Source organism: Phocoena phocoena, chromosome 2, assembly GCF_963924675.1.
Source record: "Phocoena phocoena chromosome 2, mPhoPho1.1, whole genome shotgun sequence".
Taxonomy (NCBI): domain Eukaryota; kingdom Metazoa; phylum Chordata; class Mammalia; order Artiodactyla; family Phocoenidae; genus Phocoena; species Phocoena phocoena.
Window position 1 is genome coordinate 19,479,127 of NC_089220.1, and position 7,183 is coordinate 19,486,309.

At 32.7% G+C, this 7,183-nt stretch overlaps 1 pseudogene; it reads left to right on the plus strand.

Moving 5' to 3' along the window:
- The first annotated feature begins 3,828 nt into the window (after positions 1–3,828).
- Positions 3,829–4,409, plus strand: LOC136118763 (large ribosomal subunit protein uL6 pseudogene; annotated as a pseudogene).
- The last annotated feature ends 2,774 nt before the right edge of the window (positions 4,410–7,183 follow it).

Here is a 7,183-nt window from a genome sequence, read left to right on the forward strand (position 1 = left end):
TATCCATCTGTCTACCACTATCTATCTATCTAGCTAGCTATAAATCTATCTATAAATCTAGCTATCTATAAATCTATCATCTATCTATGCATCTATGTCTATAATGTTATGAGAAATGCTTATCTGGAAATTTATTTTTTGTGTCTATTATTTAGTATTGTGTCATAATGGCATATATTACATGAATTGCCCCCATTTCAGATTGGAATAATGGCATCAATTGAGATACATTTGTATGGCAGGGTAAATATAAATAACAGAAAAGAGAAGTATGATCAGAAACATTTAAACCTACATATGCATATGTATATATATATATACAACGTTGCTTATCATTCTATACTTCACAAAATTGTTTCTGATGTCTCACATAGATAATTAAGCCAATAGAATATATCATGTTTTATATATAGACACATTAAACATTCAAAATAAATATTTCATTATATAAATTTTAAAAATAATGTTACTACATCAGGAAGTATTTAATTGATAGATATCTAAAATTATTGGAGAGTTTTGGGTATTTAAGGGGAAAAACTATTAGGACTTTAAATACTAATGACTACTTGATTCAACACCAGAACAATATTTAATATTCTATTTACCTTTCTAAATTAGAGAAGAGTGACAGAGAAAAATACAGTGATATTTACAAATCCTTTAAAAAAGGTCATGTTTACTGAGATTTGTTAGTTATATTTTTGTGATTTATTACAGCAATATAGACTTGAAAAAACTCAAAATCTGAAGCTTCTTTAGGATCACAGTAAGTACCCCTTTTCCTGATCATCATCTAACTTTGCCCCTCATTAAGATCAAATGGATTAAAGTTCACTTTTATTTTTCACCAGAAGATTTTATTCATCAAAAGTTTATTATTTTGTAACTGTTTTATCTTTATAATAGAAAATTAAATTTATCTCTGTACTCAAAAGAAAAAGAGAATTTGATTCAAAGGATCCTAATTTTCAATAATTTTACCTATTGAATGTAATCATTGAAAATGTCATTAAATCAAAAGTAATCATTGAAAAGGTAACTAAACTCAATGTCCATTTAAAGCAAAGGCACATGACCTGTTTCGAATACATTGCCCACTTCTGCTACAAGGACCTTGAATAAAAATGTTTATGCCTGAGAGAGAAGTCTGAGGAAAATTAACCATGGGCTAATCCATTGAACAACATGATTTCAAGGATAAATTGCATTAGTTAACTGAGAATCCAATAAATCATATTTGCTGGTATCAGATTATATATTAGATGGACTCATATACAGATTCATTATTTATATAAAAACTAGAAACAAAAAATATTGGTAAACTTAGTTTACACTGCTGATGTGACATCATATAGAAGTTAATAGTAATTTTCCAGCAAGGAACAAGTGAGTATGGTCTCTGTCCTACCTTTGTGAAATATGTTCCTGGGTGAGCCACTCTTTGTCATTCTTTCTTTAGTGTGTTTCAATGACTTTATCCTCTCTTAAAATTTACAATTAGCATAATGATTTCTTTACTAGTTCTTCTCGCTACTGTTTACATATCCTTATGAAATAAAGTTTCCTTTTTTTTACAGCTGTTTTTAACCAAAACTTTTATCATTAGAATTTTGTTTCACCTAGAGGTAACAAATTTTCTCTGAAAGCAAGTTCTACATGCTCTCTCTTTCTCTGACTTCTGTAATCTGTTGAGATTATCTGCTATGAATCTGTGACTGTTTCTCAATGTTCTTTTTGCTCTGTCATTGAATTCATTTTCTTTCAATTTTGGGCATCTGCAATTTTTTTGTTCTCTTGTTTCATAGCCTGTACTATTCCTGACATTAATTCTAGGTACAATGGGTAGAGTTATTTATTTTATTTTTGAAGATTAATTATTTTGACAGAAATAACACACTTTACAGTATAGTTAGACTGGATAAAACCAAAAACTTTATTTTAATAATTTAACAAATATAAATGGCATGATTTTTACTCATTCAGTCTTCATAGCAAGCCTGTGAGATATATGCAATTACTATCCTTTTTTTTTTCAGATGAGATAACTGAAGCTCAGAGAGCTTGCATGAATTGCTCAAGATAACACAGCTAGAAAGTAGAAGAACTGAGATTTGATCCCAGGAATGTAGAATTCATGCTCTTAAGCACTATGCAATGCATGCCCTCTCAGTTAAATAAATAACTCATCTTAAGGAGAAATTTCATAGAGCAAATTTACCATTCATAAATACTTGTTAATGATGTTACAGCACTATTTTATCAGAAATATTTGCCATCAACAATATAAGTGGAAATTATCCCTTTGTTATTGTGTGTTCAATGATATAAATAATAAAAATATAATAATAATAATATATAACAAACTTAGAGGCTAAAACAACACACATTTATTTTTTCATGTTTTCCATGGGTCAAAATGCAGGCACAATTTATCTGGCTCCTCTGCTCAGGGTCTCACAAAGCTACAATCAAGGTGTTAGCTGGGCTATGTGCTCATCTAGATGCTCAAATTGAGAACTGCTTTGTAGTTCTCTCAGGCTGCTGGCAAAATCCAACCTCTTGCAATTATTGGACTGAGGTCTCTACATTTTTGCTAACTGCCAGGTCCTCTATGCTACCCTCCATTCCTTGCCATGTGCCCTTTCAATAGGAAGTTTACAACATGTATGTTTGCTTCATAAAATAATCATGGGGGTGCTTTTCCATCACCTTTGCTGTATAAAAAACCTAATCAAAAGTGTGACATTCTTTTGCCTTTGCCATATTCTATTGATTAGAATCAACTCACTGGTCCCACCTTGTAGTCAAGAAAAGATTTCACAAATTCCTGGGTACCAGAAGGTGGGAAATCATTGTGGCATTCCACTGCCTGCTACAATCATTATGACCATTTAAAATACTGATACCAAATAATTATACCTTGGTTTGAATTAAGATGAAGAATTTGGGGGATAGTGACCCCCTTTCATGATACCTTTTCAATCTGAGTGACCAGCTGCAAACTTTTTAACATTCTTTGGAGAGGCCAACATCATAACTTTTTAATATTAGTGTATATCATTGGTACAGGATTGATCAGATTTCCTCAATCTTAGAGCCCTAATTTTCAAGTACCCACTCATCAATTTATCCAATGAGGAGAACATTTCCTCCTGAAGCACTGTTCCTCTGTCAGTCTTCCAAGTGATAGAGCTAAAGGGAATAGCGATTACAGTTACTTCCTAGCATACTGGAAGCAAGAAACTGTAAGCAGAATATATTTCAACTTTGATTGCTTTATTGATGGTTGCTCAGTGATCGACCTACACGCAATTGATCTGGGCAACCCCACAGTACTCAGTCTATGCATTTAATTGAGATTTTAGTGAATAACACCTAATGTATTGAGCATGATTTAAGGGGGAAAAAAAGGATCCTTCTCGAACCTGTCCCCTTTTAAATTTGAACGGTTCATGATGCTACTTAAGTTACTTTTCATGCCACTCACTTTTAACTATGCCTCTACCCATAGGGCTATGATAGCTTCAGATTTAAATTCCAGCTGTATATTTTTTTCTATTTATAACAGCTTAAGAAACTCTTACAAGTCTAGGATTAAGAGAGTTTGAAAGTATTTGAAAGTTGCTATTGAGATACTACCAATTAAAAATTAGGTAAAAAACTATTTTCTGTGTGGAAAGACACACATGGCAAAATAACAAGAAACTATATATATCAAAAAAATTATATTTCTTTGACAAGGAAATGAGTACAGGTACATAAGAATATGGAATTCAGGGCAGTTAAAAAATATGAATGTGATTCTTTGTTGCATCATTTGCAAGGATGAAGACTGTTCTCAGGATTAAGACTGTCCACATTCCAGATGATGTCTACATCACTCTGAAGGGATGCACAGTTCCAGAGGCACCCTGTGGAAGGACTTCAATCACATCAATGTAGAACTCAGTCTCCTTGGAAAGAAAAAGAAGAGACTCCAGGCTACAAAGGGTGGGGAAATAGAAAGCAACTCGTTTCCGTCTGCACTATCTGTAGTCGTGTACAGAACATGACCAAGGGTGTTGGTCTATTCTAAGATGAGGTCTGTGCATGCCGATTTCACCATCAATGTCGTTCTTCAGGAGAATGGGTATCTTGCTGAAATCCAAAATTTCTTTGGCAAAGAATACATCTACTGGACTTGGATGAAGCCAGGAGCTGCTTGTTCGGTATCTCATGCCCAAAAAGATGAGTTGATTTTTTTTTTTTAAGATGAGTTAATTCTTGAAGGAAACAACACTGAACTTCTATCAAATTTAACTGCTTTGATTCAGCAAACCCCAACAGTTAAAAGAAAAGATATCAGATAAATTTTGGATGGTATCTACATTTCTGAAAACAGAACAGTTCAGCAGGGTCATAAATAAAATCTAAGTTTTCCAGCTACAGAAACAGCAAGATGCCAGATAATTCCTCAGACTTATTTGTAATGTTTTAAAGATGCAAGAAAAGCCATGTATTGAAAAAAAATACTAATGTGTTTATACTATATTCATACATTTAATGCTTAATATATTATTAAACACAGCCTGAGGCAAAAGTTCTGCTCTAAAGATTAGAAAGGCCATTTCAGGGAGCAAAAATATCCAGTGACTAAGCTGGCTTTGTGCAATTACATGTTCAATCATCAGTTGGCATAACATTTTATTTATTTATTTATTTATTTATTTATTTATTTTTACCATCTTTATTGGAGTATAATTGTTTTACAATGGTGTGTTAGTTTCTGCTTTATAACAAAGTGAATTAGTTATACATACACATATGTTCCCATATCTCTTCCCTCTTGCATCTCCCTCCCTCTCACCCTCTCTATCCCACCCCTGTAGGTAGTCACAAAGCACCGAGCTGATCTCCCTGTGCTATGCGGCTGCTTCCCACTAGCTATCTATTTTACGTGGCATAACATTTTAAAAAATGTGATACTACTTCAAGTGTGTGACAAAGACTGCTTGATAATGATTCATACAGAGATGGATTTTTTTTTTTTTTACAGGATGCTTAGGGCCTAAAATTTACTGCTTGTTCTTTAGTCTGGGGACTTCAACCTGTGGTCTCAGTGGTATCCTTGATGATAAAGACAAAGAAAAATCACATCAATATACTTTGTGTTTCACAAAGAGTTTACTTATTAGATCTTCAAAATGAGTCTAGAAAGGCATTTATTTACTTTCTATTTAAAAAAATAAATCCGGGGCACCTAGAATTTGAAGATATAACCCAGTTTCCATGAATCCAGACATGATATTTTTTAAGAGAACATAAAAATTAAAATGGTTATCACCCAACAGATTTCAAGAATCACATCTCAATATTGTGTTAAGACATGTGGCACCATAATTTTGGAATTCTAGACATTTTGGAATCCTAAAAATTGAGTTAAAATTATGGTTTCACTGTTTATCAGATCTGGCAAATTAGGATTATTTCTTGGCATTTCTGTGCCTTAAATGCATCTTCTGCCAAATGAATAATAGAATATATATATAATACAATATAGATGTACTTATTAAGATAGAGTATTTATACAATTCATATGGTTGTTCCAATTTGAAAACAAAAAATAGTTGCTCAAAAACAATTTCAACGCAAGTGAGTTAGTAAACAGACCTCCCATTAATTGTAATCCACTGTAACACGGAAAGGTACACTTCTAGAATGTTGTGCTTGGATTATAGCATTATTAAAGCCAGGTCATATCACTTTGATATCTAGAAAGTTTCTCCTACAAACTGTATTGCACTTAGCTGAAGGACAATGTTCATGCCTTTTGACTATTTTACTCCCAGTAAGATCTACCATGATGTTCTACTTATGGTGATTTAGAGAATGACGTCTGTGTGGTAAGTCTATTTTTAACTATTTGAGGAGCTACCAAATGGTTTTCAACAAAGGTAGCATCTTTTTACATTCCTACCAGCAATATATAAGTGTTTCAATTTCTCCACATCTTCACCAACACTTGTTATCTTCTGTTTATTGATTATAGCTATTTTAATAGATGTGAAGTGGTATCTCATTGTGATTTTGATTTGCATTTCCCTAATGGTTAATGATTTCAAGCATTGTTTCATGTGCCTATTGACCATCCATATATAGATATAGATACAGATATAGATATAGATATAGGTGAAATGTCTTTTCAAATACTTTGTCAATTTTTAAATTAGATTATTTTATCTTTTTATGGTTGAATTCTAAAGATTCTTACACACCCCAGACATTAATTTCTTATCAAATATATGATTTATATATACTTTTTTTGTATTCTATAGTTTGTCATTTCACTTTCCTGATACTGCCCTTTGATATATAAAAGTTTTTGACTTTGATAAGTTCAATTTGTCTATTTTTTTCTATTTTTGCTTGTACTTTTGCTGTCACATCTAAGAAACCGTTGGCTATTTCAAAGTCATGAAGATTTACACCTATATTTTCTCCTATGAGTTTTATAGTTTTTTTTTAACTATTTTACTTTAAGTTAATTTGTACATTCTGCATTCAATAGGGATCCAAATTCATTCTTTTACATGTGGATTTCTGATGATTCTAGCACCGCTTGTTGAAAAGGCTTTCCTTCCCTGCCTTGAATGTTCTTGGCACTCTTTTCTTAAATAAAATGTCAATAAATATGTATTTATTTCTACATCCCCAATTCAATTCTATTGTTCTGTGTGCCCATACTTATGCTAATACCACATGTCTTAATTATCAAGGCTATATGGTAAATTTTTAAGTATTCTGAGTTCTCTCTATTCTTTTTTTTTGAAGATTGTTTTGGCTATTCTGGCAAACTTACTAATCCATATGAATTTTAGAATAAACATGTCTATTTAAAGAGAAGTCATTGGCATTTTTTTAAAATAAATTTATTTACTTATTGGCTGCATCGGGTCTTTGTTGCTATGCACATGCTTTTCTTTAGTTGCAGTGAGTGGGGGCTACTCTTTGTTGTAGTGTGGTGGCTTCTCTTGTTGTGGAGCATAGGCTCTAGGCACCTGGGCTTCAGTAGTTGTGGCATGCGGGCTCAGTAGTTGTGGCTCACAGGCTCTAGAAAGCAGGCTCAGTAGTTTTGTGGTGCACGGGCTTAGTTGCTCCACAACATTTGGAATCTTCCTGGACCAGGGCTCAACCCCGTGTC